The following is an 11,634-nucleotide window of genomic DNA, read 5'->3' on the forward strand; positions in this document are numbered from 1 at the left end:
CGACTGCGGGCAGTCGGCGGGAGTATGAGAGAACTAAAACTCTTCTTAGCTGGTACTGATCGAACTTGTTCTTCTCTGACTCGGAGGTTGAGTAATACTGAGGATGGGTTTGCATCGAGCAAAATGTTTCTTTCTGAGTCCTCTTCCAGTGGGGGCACGCTGAGTGCACCCACTGGGTGTAGTCCCCGAGCCTCTGTCGGACTAGATGAGTCTGGCAGAGGGTTTAAGTCTCTCGATAAACCTCCATGCAGTTGGCATGGCAAATATCTTTGTCTGGAATTGAATCAATCGGATGGATGCGTAACGAGGTGGTTGTACGAACGATGAGTAAGGTCGCCTGTACGATTCAGCGATGGCGCTTCATTTTTACCCTTTTGCATGAAAAGGGGTATTTATCCAAGTGGACGTGCTTCACTTATAGACCTTCGGCGAACCGAGCATGTATGGTCAGAAGAATATCTTGATGTGATCAACAGGTTGACCAAATGGGCGTAACCCCTGAGGGTGACATGGCCAACTGTCGCGCGTAGCCCCCGAGTGATGCTCGAAGGAGGTAAGCTTGCTACAGAGTGTGATATGAGGTTTGACCATATGAGCAACTTAGCCGTTCCCGTGCTGGGGGTGTAGAGGTAAAGACATGTCCAACTGATGGTGACGCGCGGGGTGGCCGAGGGGCGAGGACGTGTATAACCGAGTGGCAACGCGCGGGGCGGCCGAGTGGTGAAGACGTGCAAAACCGAGTGGCGCCGCGCGGGGCGGGCGAGTGGTGAAGACGTGCAGAACCAAGTGGCGATGCGCGGGGCGGCCGAGTGGTGAAGACGCACACAACCGAGTGGAGACGCGCGGGGCAGCCGAGTGGTGGACTAAGTGTCCAGCTGAGTGGCAAAAATGGTCCTTGAAGGAGTTAGCCAGATGCTTTTGAAGCTGATGTAGCGACAAGGTCGGTGTAGTGTGGCTGTGGCGCAACAAGACCGGTGCGACAACTGAATTTGAGTAGGAACGAAGATGGCACACAGAGTGTCTGGGTGATTATGAAATTTGTCAAAGTGACGGATCGAATGTACTTGTTGAAGTGAAGGGTCTGATTGGTGATGAAGTACTCGACCACTTAGGAGAGTGTCATTCCAAATGAGATGCAGCCCCCGAGTGCGGCGTAGCCCCCGAGCATACTACAGGCTTCGACAACGGACATGTCGAAATATGAGAAATATAGTTTTGAATGGATGATTTGTAATTCATCGAGTCGGATTTGGGTAAAGATGAGGAGAAGCTTCCGAGTGATGCTCGGAAGAAGCAAACTCGCAAAAGAGTGAAGTGTGAAGTTTAATTATGAAAGGGACTTATCTGTCTCATGCCCGACGAGGTCTATATCATTGATACGATGAAGAGAATTCCATAGAGGGGTTGGCCGGACGTGTTTGAAATCAACAGGGCGACAAAGTCAGTGTTGTGGTGCGCTAGGACCAGTATGGAGACCGAGTCCGAGCAGCGATGAAGTTGGCGCGTAGGGCCGTCGAGTGATCGTGGTAACTTGTGTAAAAAATGGCACAAGTCAACACAATAATTTCTTGAGGAAATTTGATGTGTGCTGAAATGATTTGTGTGAATAACGCCCATAGACACCCGCTGGGAGTGCAAGGGGCTTGCTGGTTGACCAGCAAAAGTTTAAAAGAGCGAAGGATTCGTTCGTACTTGTCGAAGCGAGAAATCCTACTGAACTTGTTGGAATACTGGCTAAAATAAAACGGAAGTGTAGTGTTTTGACTGAGTTGCAGCCCCGGAGGACCGATGCAAACTCGAAATGAAGAACGACACATGGTGTTCGTGAATGATATATGCGAAAAAAGGAAGTTGGACCTCGGAGTCACATAACCAGTACTAAGCAAGTATGTGAAAATAAGCAGTCGAGCGTAGAGGTACACTCGGTGGTGTGGCCTCCGAGTGAACCTGATGTGTGAATTATGGAATACTCGGGAAGACGAAAATAACAGAATGTAAAATGACTTAGCTGTCTGAAGGCGCGCAGGGCGGTCGAGTGAAGTAGACGCGTCCCGCAGAGTGACGATGCACGGGGCGTTCCGCGGAGTTACCATGTGCGGGGCGTCCGAATGAATGTAGAAGTTCCCGTCCAAGAGAATCAGTCGTTGATCAGAAGAACCTCTCCATCTGCCGAGTAACCTTCGCCGGTGAGAGGAGTGTGTCCCAACGCCGGAATCCGATGCGTGTGCGCTGTGGAGGCCGCCGTGTCTGGGACGCGGATCGACGCCCGTGCTCGTGTTACATTCGGTCTGCACTTCACCGCGGAGGGAATCATCACACGCTGTCGACTGCTGGAGCCGCCGCCTGTGGGGGCATGGCCAGTGCTGGCACTCCGCCACGGAGACCGCGGTTGAGCAGTTGGGTGGAGAAAAGAGCCGCCGTGTGCTCACGCGGCATCGGGCAGTCGACGCCTGAGGGAGAGGTGGCCGAGTGGGTCGCGCCTTGCAGTCGACCCCGGTAGATGGAGCAGCGTTGCCGGCTGCTACGCTTCGTTGCTCGGTGGAGCCGGGTTGTAGGCTAGTTTCACGGACGCTCAGCCCACGGCCAAGTGCTGATGTCGATAGGGGAGTAGCACTGCTGGTTGCCGTGCCTCGTCGAGCCCGCGACTCTACCATGGGAGCCGTCGCCAGTGCGCGACCGAGTATCTGTGCAGGAGAGACGAACTGCCGCGCGTGCGGGGATACGGCTAGCCTCCGCTTCCATCACGGGAATCACTGCAGAGCCTCACTCAATCGGACGCGTCTCCGCGGCCGGAGCCGTTGATCAGCTGACTCGGCGGAGGAATCCCACGCTGTCGATTGCTGCGTGTCTCCGCTCGAGGAGCCGGACCGCCGACCGAGGCCACAAGAAAGACAAAGAAGACATTAGGATGCATTGATGGAGTTGCCCACGTCCAGGACATGTCCGTGCATGCAGGAGTGGTTAGTTAGCGGTAATTAAGCAAGATGCTTTACCGTTCGTGCATGTGAAGGAAGTTTCCTTCTTCCACGGGCCATTTATCTCCCTGCCGGTTTATTGCCAGATCGTGGGAGGTCCACTGCCCGTTTAAATCCAGCGATGTGGACCAGGCAACGTTGGTGGAGATCACCTGCAGTCGATTGCCTCCGTCTAGTATTTGTGCGCACAATCTGCATGAAAGAGGTATTAGTGCTAATTGAAAATAATTAAATACGATCCTGCATGTAATGGGAGTTTCCTTTTCCCAGGGATTGTTTCTCCCACTGCATGCAGGGGCAGCCAGAGGAGAGCTTCGCTGCGGTGTAAACTGCCGGTCTGGCCGGAATCGGTTGGCAGCCGAGAGGTGGCGACGAGGTCGACGAGCGACTGACTGCGGCCCACCGGAGATGCAGGCCGGTGCTGCGAAGGGCGAGACTGACGCGAGCACTGGTGGCCGCGTTTTGCTGCTCAAGGAGCTGGAGTTGTGTGCCGGTCAGAGCCGCGCTTGGACGCCCACGGAGCCGGGCCGAGTGCAGGCAGCCGTGCCTCACCGTCTGAGGAACCGGGCCGAGCGTTGGTCGCCGGGCTCTGCAGCCCGAGCACAGGACAGGCGTTAGCAGCTGAGCGTGTGTGGACGCTGGGTGACGACATCGCAGTTGAAGCTGGAGATGACGCCGGGCCGGACCGCGACGGGACCGTGCGTGGAGGCACGGTTAGCTTCTTGCTCCAACGCCGGGACCGAGCGGGTGCCTCCACGGGAGAGAATTCTGCCATATGACCAGCGTCGGAGGGAGGAGGTGCAGCTCGTGGGGACGTTGCAGACGAGGCCAAAGACGACGCGGTGGACCGCGCCGGAGGGCGTTTGTACGAGCTCGCTGACAGGTCGTAGACGAGGACGGAGATGACAGGACGACCCGCGCCAGTGGCAGTTTGTGGTGGTTGCCATTGATGATGATCCCGTGAGAAGGCAAAAAAGATGGAACGACTTGTTCTTTTCTCTTCTCCTCTGCTTCACGACCGATCATGCATGGGTGTGTCTGATCCTACAGGAGGAAAAGACAAACTCATTGTTAGACAATTTATTGTAAAAAGACTAGATCGAATGAATACTTCCCTGATCCTTTTGTTTGTACGAATGGCGTGATGGCCAGAACTTCAGTGACCAATTTCTCTGGCGATGGTAGTTGATCCACTGTCGAAGATTGAAGAAAAACCATTTGCACCATGGCTCGATAGACGCCATGCCCCACGGTGGGCGCCAACTGTCGTGGTTCTAAGTCTGACAGTAGAATAGGGGTAGTATAACGGAGCATGATCTATCGAGATGCATATGGGTGACACGATGGTTTTAGCGAGTTCGGGCCTCTCACGGTGGAGATAACAACCCTACGTCTCGTGCTCCGGAGAGGCTTTATTTTATCTGAGTATATATCCGGAGATTACAATGTGTGTGAGAGAGAGGAACGGATTCCCATGCCTGAGCTAAGTCCTGAGACTAATGGTGAAAAGAGAGAGCGGTGGAAGAAGAGAGCCCCCCCAGTCTAGTGGTGGGGGGTGGCTTATATAGAGTGCGCCACCTCCTCACCTCCTATGTTACAAAGTGGGGTATGAATGCTATAATGACAGCCCACTATTAAGCCTTAACTATTAGAAAGATGCCGACTGCTTTGCTGCCTGCTGGTCTTCGTATATCCGAGTGAGTCGTACGGTCGAGTGGTGAACTGTCATCCGAGTGGATGGTATGTTGCTTGGTCGAGTGGATAGTATGCTACTTGTCCGAGTGGACAGTGTGTCTGTATGAAATTGACCTGGACCCACATGTTGTGTGGACCCCACGCTTCATGATATTTCGACCCTTCGTGGGCCTACCTGTTATGTATATCCCCAACACATGCGTAGTAGTAATTTGCTTTGAGGGCTAATAAAACTTTTGCAAGAAGTATATGAGTTCTTTATGACTAATGTTGAGTCCATGGATTATACGCACTTTTACCTTACCATCATTGCTAGCCTCTACGGTATCGTGCATTGCCCTTTCTCACCTTGAGAGTTGGTGCAAACTTCACCGGTGCATCCAAATCCCGTGATACGATACACTCTATCACACATAAACCTCCTTATATCTTCCTCAAAACAGCCACCATACCTACCTATTATGGCATTTCCATAGCCATTCCTAGATATATTGCCATGCAACTTTCCACCGTTCGATTCATCATGACACGCATCATCATTGTCATATTACCTTGCATGATCATGTAGTTGACATCGTATTTGTGGCAAAGCCACCATGCATAATTTTTCATACATGTCACTCTTGATTGATTGCCCATCCCGGTACACCGTCGAAGGCATTCATATAGAGTCATATCTTGTTCTAGTTTTGAGTTGTAATTCATGAGTTGTAAATAACTAGAAGTGTGATGATCATCATTATTAGAGCATTGTACCCAAATAAAAAAAGAAAAAAAGGAAAGGCCAAAAAAAAGAAAGGCCAAAGAAAAAAAAGAGAAAAAAAGAAAATAAAAAAGGGGGGGCAATGTTACTATCCTTTTCCACACTTGTGCTTCAAAGTAGCACCATGTTCTTCATGTAGAGAGTCTCTTATGTTGTCACTTTCATATACTAGTGTGAATTTTTCGTTATAGAACTTATCTTGTATATTCCAACGATGGGCTTCCTCAAAATGCCCTAGGTTTTCATGAGCAAGCAAGTTGGATGCACACCCACTTAGTTTCTTTTGTTGAGCTTTCATACATTTATAGCTCTAGTGCATCCGTTGCATGGCAATCCCTACTCCTCATGTTGACATCAATTGATGGGCATCTCCATAGCTCGTTGATTATCCTCGTCAATATGAGACTTTCTCCTTTTTTGTATTCTCCACACAACCACCATCATCATATTCTATTCCACCCATAGTGCTATATCCATGGCTCACGCTCATGTATTGCGTGAGAGTTGAAAAAGCTGAAGCGCGTTAAAAAGTATGAACCAATTGCTTGGCTGAAACCGGGGTTGTTCTTGATGGGAGTATTTTTGTGTATGAAAATGAAACATAACGAAACTATATGATTTTGTAGGGATGAACTTTCCTTTGCCATGTTATTTTGAGAAGACATGATTGCTTGGTTAGTATGCTTGAAGTATTATTATTCTTTTATCAATATGAACTTTTATTTTGAATCATTTGGATCTGAACATTCATGCCACAATGAAGAGAAATACATTGAGAAATATGGTAGGTAGCATTCCACATCAAAAATTCTATTTTTATCATCTACCTACTCGAGGGCAAGCAGGAATTAAGCTTGGGGATGCTTGATACGTCTCCAACGTATCTATAATTTTTTATTGTTCCATGCTATTATATTACCTGTTTTGGATGTTTATGGGCTTTACTTTGCACTTTTATATCATTTTTGGGACTAACCTACTAACTGGAGGCCCAGCCCGAATTGCTGTTTTTTTGCCTATTTCAGTGTTTCGAAGAAAAGGAATATCAAACGGAGTCCAAACGGGATGAAACCTTCGGGAACGATCTTTTTGGAACAAATGCCAACCTGGAGACCTGGAGTGGACGTCAAGCAACAAACAAGGCGGCCACGAGGGTGCCCGGCGCGCCCTGTAAGGGTGGGCGCGCCCCCACCCTCGTGGGCCCTTGATCGTCCACCGACATACTTCTTCCTCCTATATATACACCCGTACCCTGAAACCATCAGAAGCAACCACAAAAACCTAATTCCACTGCCGCAACCTTCTGTATCCGCGAGATCCCATCTTGGAGCCGTCGCTGGTGCTTCACCGGAGGGGGAACCCACATGGAGGGCCTCTACATCAGCCCCAAGGCCCCTTCGATGAGTTATGAGTAGTTTACCACAGACCTTCGGGTCCATAGTTATTAGCTAGATGGCTTCTTCTCTCTCTTTGATTCTCAATACAAAGTTCTCATTCCTCTTCTTGGAGATCTATTTGATGTAACTCTTTTTGCGGTGTGTTTGTCGAGATCCGATGAATTGTGGGTTTATGATCAAGTTTATCTATGAGAAATATTTGAATCTCCTCTGAATTCTTTTATGTATGATTGGTTATCTTTGCAAGTCTCTTCGAATTATCAGTTTGGTTTGGCCTACTTGATTGATCTTTCTTGCCATGGGAGAAGTGCTTAGCTTTGGGTTCAATCTTGCGGTGTCCTTTCCCAGTGACAGTAGGGGTAGCAAGGCACGTATTGTATTGTTGCCATCGAGGATAAAAAGACGGGGTTTATATCATATTGCATGAGTTTATCCCTCTACATCATGTCATCTTTCTTAATGCATTACTCTATTCTTCATGAACTTAATACTCTAGATGCAGGCAGGAGTCGGTCGATGTGTGGAGTAATAGTAGTAGATGCAGGCATGAGTCGGTCTACTTGTTACGGACGTGATGCCTATATACATGATCATGCCTAGATATTCTCATAACTATGCACTTTTCTATCAATTCCTCGACAGTAATTTGTTCAGCCACCATAATACTTATGCTATCTTGAGAGAAACCACTAGTGAAACCTATGGCCCCCGGGTCTATCTTTTATCATATAAGTTTTCTATCTACTTTTATTTGCATCTTTTACTTTCCAATCTATATCATAAAAATACCAAAAATATTTATGTTATCATATTATCTCTATCAGATCTCACTATCGCAAGTTTCCGTGAAGGGATTGACAACCGCTTTATCGCGTTGGTTGCGAGGTTCTTGTTTGTTTGTGTAGGTGCGTGGGACTTTTGAGGAGCCTCCTACTGGATTTATACCTTGGTTCTCAAAAACTGAGGGAAATACTTATGCTATTGTGCTGCATCACCCTTTCCTCTTCAAGGAAAACCAACGCAAGCTCAAGACGTAGCAACTTGCCGGTAACGAGATTGAACTAGGTATGGAGATGCCGACGATCAAATCTCGGGCAAGTAACATACCGCTAGACAAAGGGAACTGCATACAGGATTGATTGAATCCTTGGCATCGTGGTTCGACCGATAAAGATATTCGTGGAATATGTGGGAACCAATATGGGCATCCAGGTCCCGCTATTGGCTATTGACCGGAGAGGTGTCTCGGTCATGTCCACATGATTCTCGAACTCGTAGGGTCCGCACGCTTAACGTTCGGTGACGCTGGAGTAGTATTGGGATATTCATGTTGGTGACCGAATGTTGTTCGGAGTCCCAGATAAGATCTTGGACGTCATAAGGAGCTCCGGAATGGTCCGGAGGTAAAGATTTATATATGGGAAGTCATATTTTGGCTACCAGAAAAGCTTCGGGTTTTGCTAGTATTGTTCTGGGAAGCTTCCAAAAGGTTTTGGAAGGTTCTAGAAGGTTCCAAAGGGTTCCGGAGGAGTCCGGAAGGGTCCCTCTAGCACCTAGGGCGTGCATGGGCTGTAGGGGGGCGTCCTAGCCTTATTAGGCTAGGGGCATCATCCCCAAAGAGGCCCATGCGCCTAGGGGAAGGGAAACCCTAAGGGGGAGCTCCACTTGACTTGGAGGGCACTCCTCCCCCTTGGACGCCTCCCCTCCTTGGAGGAGGGCCTTGGGCTGTGCCCCAGGCCTCCCACGCCCCTATATATAGTATGGAGGGGCATGGGTGGCTGGGCACACCAATTCCCACGCCCTGAAGGCAGCCCTACCTCTCCCATTACTCTGTTTTCTCCTCAGATCGCATCTACGGTAGCGCTTAGCGAAGCCCTGCTGGGATTGCTCCACCACCATTTCCACCACGCTGATGTGTTGGTTGAGATCCCATCTACTTCTTCTCCCTCTCTTATTGGATCAACAAGGAGGAGATGTCATCGAGCCGCACGTGTGCTGAACACGGAGGTGTCGTCCATTCAGCACTTGATCGGGAGTTCGTGGGACAGATCATGATTGGACCGTGAAGACATTCGACTACATCAACCATGTTTATTAACGCTTCTGCTTAATGATCTACAAGGGTATGTATATGCAATCTCTCCTCTCGTAGATGTTCATCTCCTAGATTGATCTTGATGGGCGTAGGAAAATGTTTGTTTCCCATGCAATGTTTCCCAACAAATATGGGGCAGGTATGGGGGCGCCCGGGCACGCCCGCCACGTCGGACCCGATAGCCCGACCCCACTCCAAATTGCACCAAATCCACCAAACCCTTCCTCCTCCCGTTTCCCTCCAACCATTCCAGCATCCGGACCCTCGCCAGCCTCCATCCTTGCTCCCAATCCTCAGCTCTGGTCCCGATCCACCGCCGGAGATGTCATCCAACCCGAGCCACACCGCTGCGGTGGAGACACAGTCCACCTCGTCTGTGGGAGGTGTGGTGTTATCGGTGATGACTTGCAAGGCAGAGAACACCGCCCGCAAGTTGCGGTGACGCCGGCAGCAAGAAAGAGAGGCGGCGACGGCGCAGGGAGGCTCAGACGTGGTGGAGCAGCTGTCTCATCCGCCGCGCTCGGATCCCCACACCACTACCCTCCGAGCGCCTACGCGGAATACATTGTCCGCCCCTTTGGGACACAGGGTGATCTGAGCACCGGCTGGGCCATTCCAGAGAGCTTTTCGCCCACGCAGATGCCATCGGTTTACGTGTGTAACTCGTCGCAGCTCTTTCGGGCATGGATGAGCACGGGCTCCGGCAGTGCCTGGGCTGCCCTCAACATGTTCGACGGAATGACCAAACAAGATTCGGTACGTTGTCGTTACTCTTGTCCGATCATATTTTAGCATAGACCACTAGTTCATTTGCTCATGATGAATGCTTGCAAATTTGAATCATGTAGGAGGTGTTCTTGTCGGATTTTGGGTTCCGCCAAAACCCTTAAGGTTTGAACTCCGGGGTGCGCGCGAAGATCTTCTCCCTGCCAATCTGCTCCCTCACCTCGCCGCGGTTCTAAGCTAACAAGATGAACAACACAAGGGACACGAGATTTATACTGGTTCAGGCCACCATTGTGGTGTAATACCCTACTCCAGTGTCTGGTGTGTGGATTGCCTCTTGGGCTGATGAGGAACAGTACAAGGGGAAGAATAGCCTCGCGAGTGGAGGTGTTCTTGTGCTGGTGTGGGTGGTTCTGGTCCGAATAGATCTCTCTCGTCTCCTTCCGTCCCCTTGCTACGGTGGTGGCTAGCCCTATTTATAGAGGCCTTGGTCCTCTTCCCAAATATTGAGCAGGAACGGATTCCACAATGGCGGGATTTTGAAGGGGGACAGCCAGTACAGGCTATCCTGACTAAACGTGGTCTTCGACTGCCAAAGGCACTGGCGATGACGCTGTCTTGGGCTCCATGATGACCTTCGTCTTGCCGTCCTTCTGGTCCTGGTCTCGTTGCACTAATATGGAAACCTTTGCTTGATGCCTTGGTACTCTGCGCCTGCACTTGCCCCCTTTGCACCAAAGAGGAAACAAGGACACTGCGCCAGCCGGCGCCCGCCTGGCGCCTGTCTGGTCTCGATCGTCATGGCTTGCGTCATGCGCACCTCGCGAGGTACTCCTTGCCTTGATCTCTCCGCCTCCTCATGAGCCCGCCTGATGAGGCCGCCCCTGAGGGGGCCTTGCATCGTCCGCCCCACGAGGCTTGGCCCCTCGCGTGGGTCTTGAAACTGGGTTGATGAAGACGGGCCGAACTAGGCCACTGGTGAGCCATGCCGCAAGCCGCAGGCAGGCAAGTCTAGATACCCCCATATCCAGGACACCGACAGTAGCCCCCAGGCCCAAGGCGCGCTCGAACTTGGCTTAGCGGTGAAGCCAAAGGTCAAGTGCGAAATGCCATGGGCCCCAACAACCTGAGGCCTCGTGCGACGCATGGCGACTTGATTGGACATGGGCATCTCCGCTTCCCCATGCTGCCTCGGCAACTGCCCGATTTGACAAGAGCCTGCTGCATGCAGCAAAGAGTCATCATTACCTGTGATCATGGAGGCTGACTGTTGGTCTCCTCTGGGCTATAAGTACGGGAAGGCGTGATCCCCCGTTGTCCATCCCTCCTTGTTTTGCCTGCTTCTTCTCCCTTGCTCCTCCTCTACTCCGGACGCCAATGGCACCGATCCGCCGATTCTCAGCCGCAAAGAAGGGAAGGCCCCCAGGAGGGGTCCGACCCGCTCCCGCCAAACAAGCGACCGGTTCAGTGCCGCCGCGACGAGGTTGCGCGGCCGGAGATGATGAGGCCCTGGTACGAACGGCCTCCTCCTGGGTTCCCTCTATCCCTGCACCGAGCAGGAGGTCTTGAAGAAGGGGACGGCGAGCGTTGCCGCCCGTGCCGCAGGCAAGGTCGGCGTACCACGGTGGCGCGCACCGTCACTCCCGGAGTCCACGCCGCGGACTCTCCTCGTGAGCTGGTGCTCCATGCTGTGATGCCTCCAAGCTCCTGGATTCGCTTCCCTGCATTCTTCGCCTTTTTTGATGCCGCCGAGGGGGCCTCTCGAGCTTTGGATGTAGCATGCTGACTGCGGTACCCCTGCGACCGGAGCGGAGGTTGAAGTCGTCGCTCCGGGCAAGGTTTTCATGACCCGAGGCTGGGGCGAGGTTGCCCGGGCCTGCCGAATAGGGGGCGCCCTCGTGATTCATTTTGAATACGATGGTGCCTCCTTGATGCTCTTCAAGGTCTTCGACATGGAAGGCGCCGGCTGGAGTGCTGCCCCGG

Source organism: Triticum dicoccoides, chromosome 4B (assembly GCF_002162155.2).
Source record: "Triticum dicoccoides isolate Atlit2015 ecotype Zavitan chromosome 4B, WEW_v2.0, whole genome shotgun sequence".
Lineage (NCBI taxonomy): Eukaryota > Viridiplantae > Streptophyta > Magnoliopsida > Poales > Poaceae > Triticum > Triticum dicoccoides.